Source organism: Centropristis striata, chromosome 2, assembly GCF_030273125.1.
Source record: "Centropristis striata isolate RG_2023a ecotype Rhode Island chromosome 2, C.striata_1.0, whole genome shotgun sequence".
In the NCBI taxonomy this organism is placed as follows: domain Eukaryota; kingdom Metazoa; phylum Chordata; class Actinopteri; order Perciformes; family Serranidae; genus Centropristis; species Centropristis striata.
Genome location: NC_081518.1, coordinates 39,078,950 through 39,099,541, shown reverse-complemented (window position 1 = coordinate 39,099,541; position 20,592 = coordinate 39,078,950). Strand labels below are relative to the sequence as shown.

General features: G+C 38.5%; 1 protein-coding gene across 7 annotated transcripts in view; it reads right to left on the bottom strand.

Moving 5' to 3' along the window:
- The window catches only part of LOC131985749 (A-kinase anchor protein 13), a 150,411-nt gene extending 130,286 nt beyond the window's left edge, over window positions 1-20,125 (bottom strand). For 6 of the 7 annotated variants that reach the window (XM_059350857.1, XM_059350855.1, XM_059350859.1 and 3 more), the window contains exon 1: window positions 19,905-20,125. The gene's annotated coding sequence lies outside the window, so the exon portion shown is untranslated. Of the gene's footprint in view, window positions 1-12,940; window positions 13,075-19,904 lie in introns of those variants that run through there. The other variant, XM_059350856.1, reaches the window with a different exon arrangement.
- Window positions 20,126-20,592: the final 467 nt, after the last annotated feature.

Below are 20,592 nucleotides of genomic sequence, written 5' to 3'. Positions count from 1 at the left end.
TGCACTGGGCCAGGAACCAGCTTCTTCAACACATGCACGACTTTGACTGATAAGACTCTCGCACAGTGTCCCCAGCAGACTTACTGCTTCTTTTATATTTGGACATTTTGGACATTTGTCATCTGCTGTTACTCTCTTTATGACAACTGCGGAGAACATGAGCAGGGGTTTAAGGACCTACTTAAGGGTGCTTCAACAGGCAAGACCCACACCACTCTTGGCTGACATTTCATTTGACGTGACGTCCTGTTAATCACCAGCAGGCCCAAATCCTTGCATAATAAAAAATATATATATATTTGGTAGGTGCATTGCTACATTTTCAATTTTCAGTATTGAAGAAAGAGTTGATAATATTTATTCATTCAAGGAATGTTTCTGTGACCTTTGTCAGCACTACTCTGCTTTATATTCTCTACACATTCACACCTGGCAGCAGAACACAACACCTCAGACACAGACACAGTCACCTCTGACACTGAGATGGTCACTTCACAGTTGTTAAGGGGCGGAAAGTCCTTGTGATCAGAATCAGAAAGATCTGTATTGTCATTATATTCAAGTACAGTAAAATTGTGGATGGCTTCTCTCCATGCATTCAGAAAAAATTAAAAAAAATAAAATAAAAAAAAATTAAAATTTAAAAAGAAATAAAAAAAATTAAAAAAATTAAAAAATTAAAAAATTAAAAAAAATAAAAATAAAAATAATATATATATATATATACAAGCAGCTAACAGCAGCAACAGTAATAGCAGCTTGAAAAAAAAATCTAAATTTTCCCATCTGGTCAGGGTTAACTATATTAACAATATCTTTGTTATTTAGAAAAAGCTTTTTTAGTGATTTTTATGTATCTATTAGAAATAATTACAGTTAGTTTCAGCTTCATCAGTTTTTCCCATGCACTGATGCATTTGTGGCGGCCCACCGCAATACCAACACTGACAAAATGTACTCTCTTTTTTAACATTATTTAAAATCTTCTTTATTTAACAGTTGTATGCAATGCATTGATTTACTCGCTCTACTCTTAACTTTCTGTACAGTGTGAATCCATAACATGTGATTGTCGTTGTGGCAACCCATCTACCATAAACACAGCTGTCATCGTCATTAGTTTATTTGCCTCGAGCAGTGGAAAATAAATCAATTACGCAACAATAGTAGCTTACTCATCGAGTTATGTTTTGAACACACCTAACGGACGCTGGAGGTGCCCTATCCTTAGAAAGCTCTTTTTTGTAAAAATAATGAATAAATAAAACATGTTTCAAGTATATCTGAATCTGCCATTAGCCTATGAAATATGATTTTACAAGGCAAACACTACCAGGTGAATGAAATGCTCAGAAAAAGGCTGTGAAATGTGTAAATAAATAATAACATAGTTGTATGAAATTCAGAAACATTTAGAAATGAAGAGGACAATTTTTGATTGAAAGAAAGAGACTATTTTTGGTGTTTTGGTTGTTTGAATTGTGGGTTGAATTTGGGACAATGAATTGTATAATACATTGTGTTGAATTGCAAATTCTTGTGTGTGTGTGTGTTCTGTGTTTAATGGGTCGCCTTTGGAAAAGGTACTACTTGATTTCTGGTTGTCAGTAGGGACCATGCATGGGTATGCATGGGTCCTGTGTAAGTTTGACAAATCAAAATACAAAATAAAATTGTCAGATTAGCTCCGACTGGCACCACGTCACTGTCAAACCGCTACACTGTGTATCTGTGGTCATACAGAGTAAATAGTGCAATAGTTCTGATCAAAGACTGAGTCATTACTTATTACAGAGGATAGAAGGTTTAATTATTATTTAACAGTACATCTGTGTGCAGGTGGAATTTGATTATCATAGTTAAACGCACTTCAGTTAGAAACACATTAACTTTCATGACCTTTAACCGAGGCATTTTCAGCTACCTGCTCTAATCATTCCCTACTTTGGTCACTTCTGTTTTGGACTTTTTTCAAATAATCTGCAAAAATATTTGTTCAAAATAAAGGAAGCTGAGTCATACTTATACTGCATCATCACAGGATGTCTCTGGATTCCTAGAGAGGCCTGTTATATTACCACATACTTCCAAAACCTCCACTTTAGTGTGGCTGTCAAGCTAAGCTAGTTAGCAAAAACATCCTGAGGTAGAAGCTGTGTAATCAAGCTAAAACATAGTTGGAAGGGTCCCATTTTGGTCTCCATGTGTTTTCAGAGGTGATTCTGTTAAGAGTTAAGTTCTTGGTATAAACATGAATCACATATTAACACAACTACTTCAATGAACAAGGAACAGTTTTACACTAAAGTCTTTATCTTTTTGTCTAAAACGGCATGACCCACTGAGGAGTCCACAGACTTTTGCATGTTTCTCTTTAAATTAGCTAGATGTTCAGCTTTCTTCACCAATTTCAAATTTCTAGCTCTTATTTTGCTGTTTTGTGTTAAACAGCAAGTGTGCTCTCGTCTTGTTTGAGCTCGTTTGTTGCAACAGTCTTATTGAGGGGGTTGATGAGAGACATGGGATTCAACCAAACAATAAATCAAACCAAAGTAAAACAATGAGCTAAAATGTGGCTACAAGCTGTACAGAGCTGCAGGCTTGGGAGTTAATTCTTTGTGATCATCTCTACAAAGAGTCACTTGATTCTATGAACACATCACTGCAGGTTTGATCATTTCTGTTCACCAGACTGCGATTAATCTATTTTCTGGGGTTGACCTCATGGTTGTGGGTGTGACAGGTGATCTGGTCAAACTGTTCCTCTTGGGCAGCAGCAGTCATTCATGAAGTACACAGGAGGCTTCTAAAATAACTGTAGGTTATTTTCTCACTACAATTTATATAAAACTACAGAGTCCATACCTTGATTGATACTTTCTAAGAGGGACACAAGTTACCATTTTTAAGTAAAATTTTAGATTTTTTTTTTTTTTTTCAACCAGTTAAATTATTTTTTAAATAGAAACAACATTTTAGAGAAATATCAATCTGGTTTTAGAATGAACCACAGTACAGAGACAGGTCTTTAAAAGACTTTAAATGACTTTAGGTGTAATTTAGACTCACAAAAATTGACAGTCTTGGTTCTACTGGATCTCAGCGCCGCCTTTGATACAGTAGACCATCACATTTTATTTAACAGACTCCGAACCCTGGTCGGCCTCTCTGGTACTGTTTTTAACTGGTTCAGTTCTTATCTCTCAGATCAAAGTTTCTTTGCAAGTATGGATACATGCTCCTCCAGAACGCATGAAATCAAGTGTGGAGTTCCCCATGGGTCAATTTTAGGTCCAATTCTTTTTAATCTCTATATGCTTCCCCTTGGGGACGTCATCAGGAGACACGGCATCAGCTTCCACAGCTATGCTGATGACACACAGCTGTACATCCCCGTGTCTCCTGAAGACACAGAGCCAATTAATTCCCTTTTAAACTGCATTCTGGATATCAAGTCATGGATGGCAGTGAACTTCCTACAGCTCAACCACGACAAAACAGAGGTTTTAGTCATCTGTCCTGAAGGCAAGAGAGAGAAACTTTTACCAAAACTTCAAGATTTTAAAACTTCACAATGTTTAAAGAACCTTGGCTTCATTTTCGACTCTAAGCTCAATTTTATTCCACACATCAAAAATATAACAAGATAGGTTTTTACCATCTTAAGAACATAGCCAGAGTCCGCCCGTTTCTCTCTCAGGCCAACACGGAGGTGCTGATGCATGCTTTTATCTCCTGTCTTTTAGACTATTGTAATGCTCCTCTCTGGTCTTCCCAAAAAGAGCATCCACAACCTACAATTATTACAAAACTCAGCCGCACGCTTGCTGACGAGGACCAGAGAGCGAGAGCACATTACACCGGTTTAAAAATCACTGCATTGGCTCCCTGTGTGTTTCAGGATCAATTTTAAGGTTCTTTTATTAGTTTTAAATGTCTTAATGGTCTTGGGCCATCTTATCTATCTGATATGCTTTAAGCATATCAACCCTCGCGGGTCCTGAGGTCCTCTGGCACCGGCCTTTTAATTATTTCAAGAGTTAAAACTAAAACCTACGGGGAGGCAGCATTCAGCCATTACGGCCGGCGCCTATGGAACAGCCTGCCAGAGGGCATCAGGACCGCAGAGACTGTTGATGTTTTAAAAAGGAGGCTCAAGACTCACCTGTTTGGTTTAGCTTTTAACTGATTACTTTACTATTTATTCATTTATTTATTTAGGTACCTATTTATTTATTTAGATGTTCATCACATCGTTTGTATTTTCTTTCCCGTTGTATTTTAGATTTTATCCTGTCGTCTTTTAGTCTTTTGGTTTTTATCCTGTCCTGTTGTCTTTTAGTCTTTTAGTTTTTAGCTCCAGTGTTCCCTCATGGGGGCCTCCGCACTGGGGGGTGTGTTGGGTCTGCCTGTGGGGATGTGGTCTTGGAGACTCCCTGGGCCCGGGGGACTTGGCGGCTCTGCACCATTTGTGGAGTCCGCCCCAGACTAACCGGGTCGTGGTGGTCTCTGTGACAGCATCCCCTATGGCTGTGGGCTCTGCCACCTGCCGCCTCTCAGTGTGGATGCTCCCACAGGTTGCTTTTTTCTCAGCTGGATCCTCGGTGCCTTGCCATGTCTCTACACTATCCATTAATATGTGCTGTGTGCGAGTCTGAGTGTGTGTTTGTGTGTGTACGTGTCTATGTGCGTGCGTGTGTGTGCATGTATGTATATTTGTACGTACAGATGTGTATGTGGGGATGGGAGGGGTTGGTTTTGTCATTTTTATCGTCCATTTTTATTCTTATTTTTTGTAAAGCACTTTGTGTTACATTTATCCAGGCAATATCCTGCAACAAGATATTTAGGTGCCGTGGATAATACTTGGACCTAAAGGTTCATGTCAGTAACATCTACACTGGAAAAACTGGAGAAGCTGGGGAAGACATTAAAAACAGACTTGTACTTTTCTCAGGTTTTGGATAGAAAAAAAGCAAAATCTGATATTTTTCCCACAAACCCAAAGTTTATTGAACCTAAACAAAGGCTAATATTTAAAGTCAGATTTCTCATTTACATAAAAGGGGAATTGACCTGAGTGAAACTGATATTTTTAGAGAAACCCATTAGACTCAAATTCTGCACCAAATCACACCCTGAAACATATATTCTTCTTATCTGTGATCTTTGGTAAATATGGGTAAATAAAACCATGCAAATTGTCCACATAATTCAGGTAAAAAAAAAAACCAAAACCTTCTATCCAAACTGAACTCTGTTTCTTTCTTTGGTAACAGAAGAACCTTGAGAAATGACATCCCCTAAGCTCACCCTACGGCCACCCGACACCTGCTTATAGAGATTACACAACCCATTAACTCCACCTAAAACACTGGGTGCAGCCAGCCTTCAGCCGAGCTCCTTAAGAGTCTCCATTATGGCAGAAACTGTCTTTGAACCGCCGTTAAAACTGAATTTTCTTCCACTGCAGCGGGAAGGCCACAAAGAAGCAGCCACTTTCAAGTGCACAGCCGTCACAAATGAACCAATAAATCAAGAGACAAAAGCCCCTCAATGCTGGGATAGGAGCGGTGATACGCCGAGTCAGGCTTGTGAATGGACCTGTTATGGTTTACACAGGTCCCCTGACTATCAAAATAAGCCGTAATAGCCATGTGACTGCAGCGTGAATGGGAGGATGAACAGGATTAGCTTCACAACTCATTAATCGGACTACATCCTTCCCAATCAACAGCTGAGGACCAACATGACCATATGCACAGGACAGACTATGACTATGGTGTTTTACCTGATATACAAACACTTTTTCTTGCAGCTCCGTCTGTAAATGTGTTGCTTTTTTTCACTGACAAGGTCTCTCCAAGGGAGATATATCCTTGTTCGCAGCGGGAGTCAACAGCTTGCTACCATACATGATTCAATAATATTACCTGAGGTACAGGTGCGTTCAATATTAATGTCACAGTCAAGTAAACACCACTTTGGTCCCAAAATAAGCCACAGAAACAGCTTTAGTGAGTCTAGTTACTGGGAGGTGTCTTTGAGACAGACCTGATTGTATTCTGACAAAGGTGCTGTGGAGTTTTCTTGTAAATAGAAAAGGTATTCTTGGCATACTCGTTATGTGTTCCTTGAAGTCTAACAAAAGTATTGTATTCTTCAAAAGAAAAATGAGCAAAGCCGGCCTTTTAAGAACTGTGCACATTAATGTTTCCTAACGTGCAGTATTCTTTCCTGTCTTTGCCAGCACACTGCTGCATATCTTGGGTGACTGCCATGTAGATCAGTGGAAAAATGTGAAACCATTGGTGGAAATGTGCAATGCGACTTTGATAAAGATGTAGATTTATTGTGCAACCCTATTGGAAACCCAGCCTCACAAAACTAACCCAGATTTATGGAAATATTGTGGTGCTTTTTCACATGTGTCACCTCTATTTGGCATTAGCTTATAAGGTAGACGGTTTCAAAATCTAACTACAATTAATGTAAAACTACAGAAAAGATTAGAGTCCATACATCGATTGCTGCAGTATTATCGAAGAGGGACACAAGTTCCAGGCAATATCCTGCAACAAGATATTTAGGTGCTGTGGATAATACTTGGCCTGAAAGGTCATGTTACAGTGTTCATGTCAGGTAGGATCTACAATGGAAAAACTAGAGAAGCTGAGGAAGACATTAGAAACCTTTCTAACCCAGATTTATAGAAACATTGAGGTTCTTTTTCACACAATGCATGCCTGTACTTGTTATTCATGTGTCCCCTCTGTTTGGCATCATCTTATAAGATAGACTGTTTCAAAATCTTCCGGATCAAAGAAAATTAAATAAAGATAGGATCACATTATAGCATGTGGGCAAACAATGAATTGATGGTAAGAAGAGTAAACAGTGGGTAGATTAGAGGTGACTTGATGCACGTGACGGCATCAAAATAATCTTTTCTAGCAGCACCACTCCCTCAGACACTTCCTGTAGGAACATCTGAGTCCTCCTGTCCAAAGGTCATATCTCTGTAAACTACTAAAAGAAACCCACATGCTCGCAGCAGGTCAGAGTTCTTCAGTTGCTAAGACACCATTAAGTATTTCCAAACCCAAAACACTTCAGGAAATAAAAGCAGTAGCCTATGAGTTCATGAAGGATCCAAAGGTGGCAACACAATTCCACCCCACAACCATAATCTAAGTGCCCGTCTGCCGCATAGCACTGCTCTTGTATTCGAATTAAAGGGTCATTATCACACCTTTAGTGGATGGCTGCCTACTAATCCTATCAACAAAATGGCATCAATATTGGGATATAAAGGTCACAATGGCTATGTTCAACACAGCGTCTCATTGAACTTGCTATACTTAGCCTAGAAATCGACGTGACATTTCCAACCACCCCGGCTATATTCTCTTTATTTGTGCAAATGCAGCCAATGGAGTCTATTTTTTTTTTTATTTTATTTTATTTTTTTTTGAGTATTTTGCAACTACTTGATACTCGCTGATAGGCTTTTGCAATCTAACACAATTTTTTCACATTGCAACTCGCTTAGACGCCTATTTGCATCACTTGGTGCATATTTGTGTATATCTGCTTCTTTGCATTTACTTTGTACATATCTTGTCTCATGAAAAATTTGCTTAACGGTTTATCTGAACACACCTTTCACCTGAACACAGCAGTGAATCACCGAAATCTAGATAAGGTAGAAAAAAATTAACAAACAACACTTTACCTCGACAACTGAGCAAACAAGATGGTTTTACTCCTTTGTTTACATCTCAATATGCTGCTGAAAAAGAGCATTGAGCTCATTAAACCTTTCCTGGATAAACTCAAAACAGGTCACATTGTTTGAACTCAATGTACATAACAGGCAATGTACCAATTTCCATCAGTGTCTTATCACCTCAAAGGTTCATGCTGCAGTCTTTCTGGGTGAAAAACCTCCCATTGGCCATTAATTAACTTGAAGAATGTCAATGCCGAGCCATGTTATGGGGACAACAGTTACCTGGGGCTGCTTCTTCATGCAGCTTTTTTTGATTTAGGCTGTGCATAGAGAACTGCAGTCAAGGACATGGAGACACCTGTAAAAAGGGACAGAAGCCCAATATAGACCTGAAGTGTCATCCAACACCGGGGCTTCATGATGACAACAGAGACAGGACTTAAGTCTCAGAGAGGGGCAGTGCTGAGTTTGTTCCTCACCTATGCAGTCATACCCGTTCTTGTATAAACTAGACAAGGACAACCTGGCCTGGATACCTTATTCTTTCTGCCTGTTTTGGACTATTTTTCCATAGATATATGCATATGATAAACATCACCTACAGGCATGTTTGTCACAACATGGAATTGTTTTCCAAATGTGAGCAATATCACTAGGAGACTTGGACAAACACCGGCAGGTTCAGGGGTTCAATGGCCACTTGGGCATGGTGCTTTAGATGTAGGGTCTCATGGTACAGTAAGAAGCTTTGCATAAAAACCTTCACCAAATGGCAGATAAAAGGTGCCAGGAGAGCTTTCAGCTAATCTAAAGCCTGCTGAGAGACAGAGTTCATATGAAATGTCTCAGCATTTTATTCCCAACTTCTCTTAACTTCCTTTTATTCTTGTATTATCAACCTGTCTTTTGCATATCATGCACTTTTTTGTATTAGATTTGCAAGTGCTGGAGCATAGGATGGATATCAAATCTGATTTGACATTCTTGCTGAAACACTGAATTAATCTAGACATTTTGGGGCCGAAGGGCTTGTTTGCCTTTCTGTCCAAATAAAAGTTTCATTCCAAACTGGAGCAACATCTGACTCATAGCACAAGACTTCGAAAACTCTCGACAAGCATGTCACTCAAATTCATGAGGAATTCACCGATGCATTTTTTTCCAGCAGCTAGTTTCCTGAATGGGCACAAAACATTTTCAATCAAAGCCTTCAGAAGTGGCACACTGAGGAAGGATTAAGCCCAGTTGGGTTTGATGTTTAACTCAGTTGTTTGTTTAACCTCCCATGCTTTCTCCCCTTGTTTACCACTAGTTACTGGCCTACCACTACATTACTGAATGCCTGAATCCCCAATGAGAGCAAAGTGCGTAGCTGCTCTGTGTTCAACCCTTGTGTGATTCTTTTTACGGTTCACTATCAGCCCTGCTCTTCTGTGGCACAGCTATATTAGTCAGGGCTACGTCAGCTCCTCAACAACGACACCACAGTAACCTGGACACACAATGTTGACTACCATTTAGATAGTCACGGCTGTTTGATTTAATCAAACCTAGCTATTGTCTCTACAGACAGATATGAGGCCATCGTGGTGATGTGACCTCACCCTGCCCAACAAAAGCTGCCTCTGTGCAGAGACTGCACACAAACGCTGGCTGACAACACAAGGCCGGGGGATGAAAGGTCTCCTCAGTGTTTGGTGACAGTTATTACCCTCTCCACTGAAACCAAATACCTGTGGGCCTAGATAGCATTATCTTATTGTGAGGCACACTGGGGGCCGGCCTGTAATCAGGGCCTGAGCCTTGATCAACGCTCCTCCCCAGGTTTAACGCCACCCCCTCCCCCATCTGTTTCCACCCCATGAAGCCATGAGGTGATCTGCAGACATTTTTAAAGGAATGGTACAACAATTCGGGAAATCTGCATGTTCGCTTTTTGCCGAGAGATACCTCTGGCACATCTGTACAGTAAAAGCAAAGTTAGCACAAAGACTGTATAGAGCTAGCTGTTTCCCTGTTTACAAAGTATCTCTTAAGCTCACTATCATGTTTTATCTTCTATATCTAATCCATTACAAAAAACACTGTAAAAATGCCAATTTGTAGTTTTATGGTGGATAATGTGGATTATTCCTTGGCCCAAACCAATTGGCAGCCTACTGGGCTGAAAAATTAAGCCAAAAACTGCAGTTCCATGAATGCCACCTTGGGACCTTTCTCTGGAGACCCAGATGTTTAAATGTCCAACTTAACAGCAGAAATAAACATGATTACAGCCTGGTACAAAAAACTTCTCCCTTCACATCAACTGTACAGGGGTGAATTTGTAACTCACTTGTTTATAATATTCATTAATTCATTGATTATCCTTGTCCCAAAGGGCTAGAGCCAATTTCTGCTGACATTGAGTGGCGGGGTACACCCTGGACAAGTCGCCAGACTACTGCAGAGCATGTTTATATTATATTAAGGCTTTAAGTTATGCATTATCATGGCCACTATGAGTGACAGGTGGATGCTGTCACATTTGGCCTGCTTCAGCCTCACCCATGCTCCACCTTTTTGTTCATTTTTGGATATGCCCGGGGTGAGCCGGAGTCAGAAAGGCCAACACCACCCACATTCAGCTTCATATCTGCTCTTCAGTAACCTATGGGTGATATGACCGAGAAAAAGCCTGATTCATAACCTACCATACAACTAGGAAATGTTGATTTTGCACTTTGGGTTTTGTATAGACATAAACAAATGAGATATGTTGATTATTGAGTCAACCTAGCTGTTTCCTGACATTATGTTAAGCTAAGCTAGCTGGCTGCAGGCAGTAGCTTTAATACTAAGCGTATGGACTCATGAATAGTATCAATATTCTTGTAACCTTTCTGCAAAAAAAGCGAATACACAGATTACTCAAAATGTCTTTTCCTTCAATGAAATAAGAGTGCTGCTGCTATGCTTCAGACATGGTGACCTCTACATAAAGAATATTTAGAGGGATGTTTGAATAGGGTCATGGCTTTCTGATTAAATGTTCGTGCCCAAAAATTCAATAGGGCCCAGAAACCTGCAGAAGAATAAATATGCTGTATTCCTTTGCCCGTGTGTAAATGTTCAACAGGTTACATAATCAACAGGGCAATTTCTGCTACTTGAATTCAGCTGCACTTGGTAATTCAATTTGTTAAAGGATCCTGACAGGTGATCGCCAGGTGAGCGATGTGGATTTCAACTTATTTACAGAAGCAGACAGTGCTACAAAATCACTCAAAATGATCAATATAACATTTCACCGTCAACTTACTGCACTTACTCATTCAGCCACAGTGTGGGAAATATCAAACTGATGTTGCAAGGAGACTAAATAGAAGTTTGAGGAGCGACGAAAACGCAGAAAGACAGGGAGACATCAGAGTTTGAGGAAAGGAAAGTGGCTGTTAGTCCCTTTTGAGAGGTAAGAGGTTTAACCTGCAGAATCCTGAGCAAGGCAAACCTCAGTCTCACAGCAGACCTGATCAGATTAACATTACCCCCACTCCAGTAACAGCTGATGTGTAAATTGTTAGTGACATCATTTCAATTAACAAACCAACGAACGTGTGATAAAAGTATCTCCAAAGCTCTGACAGTGGTTGCACAATGCCTTAGTGGTCAGTATTACAATTCTCACGGCAACAGAGTCTTGTGATTCATTTTTAGCCCCAAGTTTGGTCAATGAGAAACTCTAAATTGCCCACAAATATGTGTGTGCTTGTGTGTTTACCCTGGGAAACACTGGTGACCTTTCTAGGGTCTTTCCAGCATGCTACAGGCCAATCAGATGAGACAATTCAACCTACTCGTTTCTTTAGAAATTATTCAAAAATGGTCCAAAAGAAGTGTGAAACTGAAACCACTGCAGTGGTTTTTGGGAACTAAATTGCCAGCGATGTGCATGAGTCGCTCACTTCCCCCACTAATTCCCTTCTACGTAACGGGCTTCTCAGCCCACAGGAACGCTCAATTTCTCAAACAGGAAATGAATAAAAGCATGGACTTCTAACTGAGATTCACACTTGTGATGTTAATACATTAAATGCTGAAGTAGTCCACCTTATAGTAACTGCTGATCGTTCAAGAAAATCACAAAAATATTGAATTAAAGATCCTGTCTTATCACTTAAGCACTACTGATACATGCTTCATATTTCTTAAAGGGGAACTCCCACCGATTTTTTGCTTGAAGATACTCATCACAAGGAGCACTACACAGCCTGTGAAAAGAATTGTGATCATGATGTCATCAGGACTTTACATATTTGGGACTAAACGTCAGTCTCTGACTTTTCATCGTTTTTTTCGCCCAACTTTATGGACGTGCAATACTTTAATTAAGTAAGCATTAAAAGTAAGAATCATGTTGTTTTTCACATGATTCACATTTCATTCATACTGAACATAGGCATTCTATATTTTACCTTTTTTTTCACTCCTGAGCTTTTGCAGCAAGTGAATTTCCCCCAAAATGTAAAAGTCATGATATCATATCGTAATATTTGGCGATATTTCATGCCTACATTCAGTTCCTACATGTATTCAGGAACTGAAATATAATGCCAAGCACAGCCTTTAAATGCATAAAGATAAACATACACATGAGGAGAAAACGGAAAAACACAGAGCACTTTCAAAAACTGTGAGCGAAGTGTAACTGAGTCAATATTTCAGAGAACGTGCCAGAGCTACAAAGCTTTGATTTTCAGACAGTGGATCTGTCCGTCTGTTTTTGTTTGCAGGAACTTTTGTTTTAAACGGGAGGAAAAACCACAAATTTTGGACCTTGAATAATCGAGAAACCAGATAACAAACTGGCTTTTCTGAAAATGTGTGAAGAAAAAGTAATAATATCCCTTAAGCCGAGGTCAATTTAATTACAACTTTATACATATATATAACAGCAGTCATGTTGTCAAAATGATTAAGCGGTATCACAAGGCAGACGTTGCTAGGCACTGAAGGTGCATCACAGTTAAACTTTGCCCCGGGGAATATTATCACAAGAAAAACAGGATAAAAATCTTTATAAACCACAATCGTATTATAATCATGCTGTTGTTTAGTTGACATAACCACCTAAAACATAAGAGCTGTTTGTAGAATCTTTCTTTTGTCCCCTTTAAACTTCAAAACAACTTTTAAAGCAGCATGTGAATGCATGAGGAGAAAGCTTACCCTCAGTCTACTGGATGTCGACGGCTGTGAGCAGACTCCTTCAGGTGCACATTAAATTCATTTTAAGTCCATCAGAGAGAGCAGGTGTGTTTATACTCGGCAGGTATCCTGAGGAGCAGGCATGCGAGCTCTCACCACACTGATTACACTGAGCTAAATATGGCTTTGTGCTAACACAGACAGTAGGCAGATCAAAGCCCTGATGTCAGAGGGGAGAGGAGGAGCCTGCAGGCCACAGGTCAGGTGTCTGATACAAAGGCAGTGGTGAAACAACACTTATCCCGCTTCATCAGACCAAATACTGCAGTGAGAGGAGTATGGAGGTTCAGGGCCGACTACAGTGTTATGGTGTCGATGGTAAAATCTATGAAACAGCTGCTAAACCTCAACAATTAAATTATAGGTAAACTCTAATGCATCTTAGATGGTAATGATTCATAAATGTGTTTCTTAAAAATTCAATGCAAGTTAATGATTTTATGTTGATTTTATGATTTTTTTGTTTTTATTGTATTCATGCATATTTTATTTTGTGCGGGCAGTACATTTTACATTTTATTTTATTTATTTGTATCCCATTTTTAATTTATTTTATCTTATTGCATCTTACTGATCTATTGTTTACTACATATCTTTGTATTGTGTTTTGTATTTATTGTTTGTGCAGCACTTTGGAAACCTTGTGTTTGCTAAAATTGTGCTATATAAATAAAGGGGATTGGATTGGATAAAAATCTGTAATTATGGGCGATAAAGCTTCAAAGATAACTTCACTACTCGATCAATCCAATGACAAAAAATGTATCTGCAACCATTTTGATAATCGATTCATTAAGTCCATTTACAAACTCATTTCTAAAGCACAAATGTCAAAAAATGTGATAGTTCCAGGTTCTCAAACTTAAGAATATGTTGCATTTTTTTGTCTTACATAATAACAAATTTAATTTTGACTGTTGGTTAGATAAAACAAGACATCTGGACTGGATGTGATGAGCACTTGTTAACGTTTTACAGACTTTTATATCTAATCATTAAATACATTATGAAAAGTTACAGTACATTTATGTTGCAGCTGATTGAGGTAGTGCTCATTTGACTGGTTTTTATACTAGGTGATTTAATATATCACAATGCATCATATTTTGATCATATGTTCTGTACAGTCTTAATCTGTAGTAACTACGGAAGTAAGTTACACAGCTGTCATTTATAAATATAGCAGAGGGAAAACTTACGAAATTTAGTGGAGTAGTAGTATAGTACAAGTAGCATAAAAATGAAACTCAAGTAAAGAACAATATTCTTGAAATGTTCTTTACAATGAACATTGTAAACGTTTCTTTTACAACACTACCACTGACATCTTTTTTTTCAGTTTAAATAATGGAGTCAAACCTTTCGAAACATGTTAAAAATGTACTGTCTTGTATTTTAGACGCTAAATAAAAAACGCAATGTCTTGCATTTGTCAAATTTGTCTGAGGGCCTTTGTCCTTCTTTCATCTCTCCAATATCAAAAAGGCATAAAATGCCTCCAACGTCATATAAAAATATGTACTGTGCACCAGACAGAATACATCAGCATTGTGGAGTCTTGGTTTTCAAGCAGTCTGAAAATGTCCCAACAAGAAACAAACTTCAGCTTGGTCTCACTGCAGACAGAGGCTCAGAGGCCTTATTTATACCTGGTGTCAATGCACCTTGCATTCACATTGTGGTGTGTCCATTCTCAGGTAGAAAACATCTCCTGGAGACAGGTGATGGCTTTGCACCAAAAAGAATTAAAAAGTAAATACTACAGCTGGTTTGTACTCCATCCATCCTGAAATTCCAGTTTTTGTAAGTATCTATTTGCATCTTTGTATTTGAGACTCGAGTCATCCTTTTGTTTTGTGTTTGCTTCCCGCTGGGTCAGCACACAAAGGTTTACTTCGGTCAATATGGAGACTTTACACATTGTTGTTTTTGCAAGGAAATGCAAGTCTGACCACTTCACTTAATCACCAGACTTATGTGATTACACACATAAGTCAGATCCATTACACGTGCATATTTACAAGATCTTATCTGATCAGCAAGAATGAAGATGGAAACATTACTTAGTCATGGTGGATGCAAAGCACATACACATGCAGTAACTTTAACAAGCAACCTGTTTCAATACTTTTTCTTTGGTATCAACCAAAATGTGTCCAACCATTAGCATCTTTGTGCCCAAAGTTTGCTTTAAATGTCTTTGTCAGGCATTTATGTTTACCATTTTTTTTTAAAAGGTCAGAAATTTGATTTATAGCAACATTTAAGTAAAGTTTCTCTATACTATTATCTTAAAAATGGTGACAAATTGGTCTTTCACACCACCATCCTGTCTACCTGCTGCACATTTTCCTATGAGAGACTTGAAAGCAACTGATGCGCTTTATCTCAAGACAAGTTTCTGGCTGGCAAAATTGACATTTCTTCGTAGAAAGATGTGGCAGCACCACGGGCATAGTAACACTTAACAACAAAGTCTGCCTGATAAGTCCCAGGAGGAAAGAGACACCACTCCGGGGCACAGAATATGTATAAGCTGCAGAGATGGCTGCTGTTTTGGAACAGCGAGTGCGGCTGCTGTTTGGCGTGCTGAGAGGATTCCAGCGATTCCAGTCTTAACAAAAACTGAGTCAAGGCCTTATTGTGAATATCAGCGGGGAATTTAGCAGCCCTCCCAGACATTCAAAACCCATCCCGCACCAGTACCTGTAAGACTTCCTCTAATGCTTCCATTCTATGGTAAATACAGTGTAATTACAAGGCTGACACTGTGCATATCCTCCATCATCATTAAATTAGGGGGTTTGTGAAGATGAAAAATTGGCTGGGTTCAGCTTGGAGCCAGCAGAATCCTCGTGGTAATTTACTGTACTCTCAATGGGAGGCCAACTCCTCTTTCATTTGTCTCTTGCAGTCGAGCTAAATACTTATTTCTAACTGGGACGGCCACACAACTGGGCCTAAAGTTAGCTGGAAGACACACATAAGAGTAATAAGCGTTTGTTAAGTGGAACCATAGTGTAGTTCTCTCCTCATCACTGTGAACAGAATATCCAAAGATTGAAAACAGGACATTTACTGGGGCCCAAATATTCAAAACATTTAAGACTACATGGGTTTCTTTAATAGAAAGCATTATTTACTATACCTTGACATTAAGCTAAATTAAAGACTTTACACATCTATTTTAATTATTGTAGTGTGAAAACCACAGTAGCTAAACTTTAAAGACTTTTATTCATTTGAAAGCTGAGACACCTACAATATGACATGATAGCACACAGCCAAAATATATGTTTTTCAGAACCTGGTCTCACAGGAATCTGTGAAATAGCCACGGATTCGCTTAACTCAAAATCCGTGGAATAGCCACGGAATCACTCAAATTTCCATGAAACTGACACGGATTTCGCTACAATGCAAGTTAATGACAGTCGTATCCCTTGGCTATTGGTTTGTTCCAAGTCACGTGACTTTCAAGGTCCCGGCAGTCAGAACAAAAAACATGGCGGACAGTTCTCTCATTTTTAGTGAAAAAATCAATATTTTGACTTAGTTTCTGCATAAAAATGGATCATTTCTAGCGAGAAATATATGTTTTATTTTCTAAATATTCACTCAGTGAATGTACATAATCATTTTGTATGTTGGAATAGCCATGGGATATGGCTGTCATTAACTTGCATTGTAGCGAAATCCATGTCAGTTCCACGGAAATTTGAGTGATTCCGTGGCTATTTCACGGATTCCTGTGAGACCATGTTGGTTTTTCAGGTCTTGGTCAGTAAACATTTTGGAGATTCCTTGCCAAAAATTGGCAAATTACACAAACACACTGTATATCAGAATAATTGAAAAGTCAGGTTAGGTGCTGGTTTAAATCCAAGGATTTATTGAACACTCAATCTCTTTGACCGACCAACGTGATAAAAAGCCAACCATGTCTAGCAGAGCTGCTCTAAAGCAGTCACCAGTAGAACACTGCAGTTGTGAGTTATAAACGGTGCCACTATAAGAAAATTTCCTTTAAGACATAAAAGTTAAAAATTAGCAAAGTTTCTGAAGTGATACTGTAAATGAGACACACCCTGGAGAAAAGTATGAACAGGTGTATTTCCTTGTTTCCCACTGCCACCTCTTCTGCAGAATCTCATATGAGGATGGTGAATACTTGGCACACATTCAAAGGCAGAGGCTCACATTTAGAGGCCGATCCCACAGTGGAAAGCATCCACATGAAGACACAGAATAGGCCGATGACTAGGCTGCCTGCTAGACTAAAGAGTCACATCTACTGAGTCACGGTTGACTGTAAAAAGTCTCTGCAATGACAGCAGGAAGAACAGATGCTCAAAATGTTGGAGGAGTCACAACCAGTGACTACCATTACAGTACCCTGGAGGAATGATAACAACTGTGTCCAGTCATTGTAACCCATACTCTCAGGCAGAAATTAAAGAAACATTTCTGTGAGGTAGGAGGTAATAAAACAGGTTCTAAATCCTCAAATCCTTCCAGCTGCTCATTCACATTCTGTTAGTTTTCTCAGATTACAACTTGGGATCATTTAACATAAAACATGTGAAATTCAATATCATTATTAATATGGGTGTTTGTATGGGTATTAAGACAACATAATGCATACAATCACTTGGCAGATCAGTGTCAATTTTGAGGCAAAAGGTCATTTTAAAAGAAACTGGCATGGGTAACTGAATTGCTGACTATGTTTAAGGAACTGGCTACTGAGCATCTTCACTGGAACAGCTATGGATTGTACACGGAGTGGGTTCAGGTCCAAGTAATCATGGAATTGAAGAAGATGTGTTTCATGACTTCTGAGTGAACATCTGCCAACCATCCTACCAACTGATGTTCTTCTTTTTAACTTCTTAAGTGTCCTTGTTCTTGTTCTATTCTGTGTTTTTTCTATTGTTTTTATTTATGCTACCTCAGTATCTTATTCTATTGTATTTTATTGTATTTTGTTGTACTTGAATACCGGACTGCTGTGACAACCGAATTTCCCTTCGGGGATGAATAAAGTAATCTATCTATCTATCTATCTATCTATCTATCTATCTATCTATCTATCTATGTGTGTGTGACAACATGGGAAACCAGAGGGCGGCCATGTTTATGGGCTTGTTTCTTTGAATGTGTTAAAGTGGGTGAGGTCAAACAAGTGCAAATTAATTAGTAGGCTACTGTTTTCTTTACATGTGTGCAGATCCTCCCACTGGCATGAAACATGAAGCTTTTGCTATTGAACTTCTATGATTATGAAAAATAGTCCCATAGAGAGTTGAAGCATGTCTGCTCCGTCTGATTTTGCTTAATTGAAATGTATCCATTTATTTAAGTTGTTGACAATGTAGATATTGATGTACAATATGGACAGTTAAAGCTGGGCGATATTACAATACTTATCATTTTTCTGTTATGTAAAAGGATTTTATATTATTACTGGAGCTGTGTAATTTTGTACCTATTAGTCACAGAAAGAAATTAGTAGGCTTATTGTAATTCTCCCAAAGTGACTACTTGAGAACGACAGCTTAAAATTATTTTACATTAAGACTTACAGAATGACTGATCATGTGTGATTTGTCCAAACATGTACTATGGCAGTACAGTACAGCATTTTTTTTCTTTCATATCACATTTGATCATACCAAGCACTTGAAAATATCTTAAATAATGACATTCCTTCATTACGTATTTAGTGCTAATGAGAAGGTTTCTAGTAATGTCAGTAGGTCATATGTCAGCTAGGTGATTATTCGATACCTTAATTTATCATCCCTCAATGGAATAAATTTGAAATATCATGATATATCGAGATATCATGATACATCATTTTATAATCTAAATTCATTATAACTCAAATTTCATACAAAATCTTGTGTCACCTTAAATGGTCCATTTTGGTCTAAAGTTCTTCAATAAATGTGAAAGTACTTTTCACTGGTCAAGTATTTAATTCACTCAGGAGTATACAATTACCAGAAAACATTCGGTAAAAATAAATATATTGTTATGGATAAATTAAATTACCTACAACGTGATGGAAGATTTTGGCCATATCGCCATGGCCTAAATGTTAGCATGCTTTACTTTAACTCCCTCTGGAGTTCTCCATCTATTTATTGAAAATACACATGTTTTATTTACAGTAATAACTTTTTTTATATATATATGATATGTAGACAAGCTGAGAAAGCCAGCTGAAAGTGCAATCATAGGAGCTTTCACAGTGTGCCATTTATCTTTCTAGACCATTTTTAAAATGTGACTTTTCTTTCTACAATGAAAACTATTGCTATTTTTAATTTACATGCAAATAGACTGTTCTGTAGTTTTATTATTTATTATTTTTCCTGCTGTTTTTGCGTGTTTAAATAGTTTTTTTTAATGGTACATTTCCATAGACACCTGTGTCTTCTGTTTGTATTTTCGGGTTCTTTGCAGCTTTATACTTTGTTAATTAAAACAAAATGAAAAATCTAACTGATAGCTAAGTTTTTGTTGAGAAAAAGGAGCCATGCATGTAATGAAAGATGCTAAACAGAGACAGAAATGAATGCATAGGAAGTTGACAAATTTGAACCAAACTCTCCTGGACTTCAGAGGTTTAAATATCATCTACGTTTGCTGCTTTTGAATAGTGTCATTTTACATTTCTGTGGGAGAAGAGAGACCGTCCTCGCTGTCGCTGAGTTCACAGAAACGTGAGAAGTTCCCACATTGGCCCTCCAGGCTCTGAATGAGGATGTCATGGCTACCAAGCAACAAGTTAAAACCCAGCGTCCCGCAGCCATTAAACAACTTCCCACCATGTAAAACACCGCCGAAAGAAACGCCACGGTCTATTCATATCAGTCTACAGTAAACGACGGGGTTCATTGTAAATGAGTCCTCTTACCTCAAGCAGACTGAGCCCAGTGTGAAGAAGAAGCAGCAGCTTTTGGACGCATAATATTCCTCCTGATGGATGGACTCGCAGGGTTTGGAGCAGGGCCGAAATGTCCTTTAAAAAGTTTGTAGTGTAGAGAGAAATGGATGCGCGGCGGTGCGGGTTTTCCACCAAACTCTCCCCGTTCAGAAGCAGGAGGATTGAGTGCACTTTGTTACAGTTGTTAGTGTTTCCCAGGACAACTCAGTGGGAGGAGTTTGCACGAGGGCTATTATAAGCACTATTTGCCTTGGGTTTCTTTTAGCAGTTTAGTTGCAGACGACAGGAAGTAGGTTTTGAGTGGTGGAGTAGGCTTAAGTAAACTAAGTGATTTAAAATAAAATGTATAGACAACTTGAGGTAAGGTTTTATTATTTTTGACTGTTGTAGAAAAGTCTCGTGGTCGGTCTCTTGTGGCACGATAAAGGTAGCAGCATTGTATTTCCATCCTGTGTGGGATTTTCATAATAAAATAAGTAATACATAAATTTAAAAAAGTCTTATACATAAGCTATATTGGGTAATAAATGATATCAGGAAATACATTTCCAGACCCTCTTTTTAGGCTTGATGACTTTTAACTTATTTTTGTTTTCCGTTTTACACTGTGTGTTTATTATATACCTTAGCTACACTTAGCTACACATAGCTTTATAAA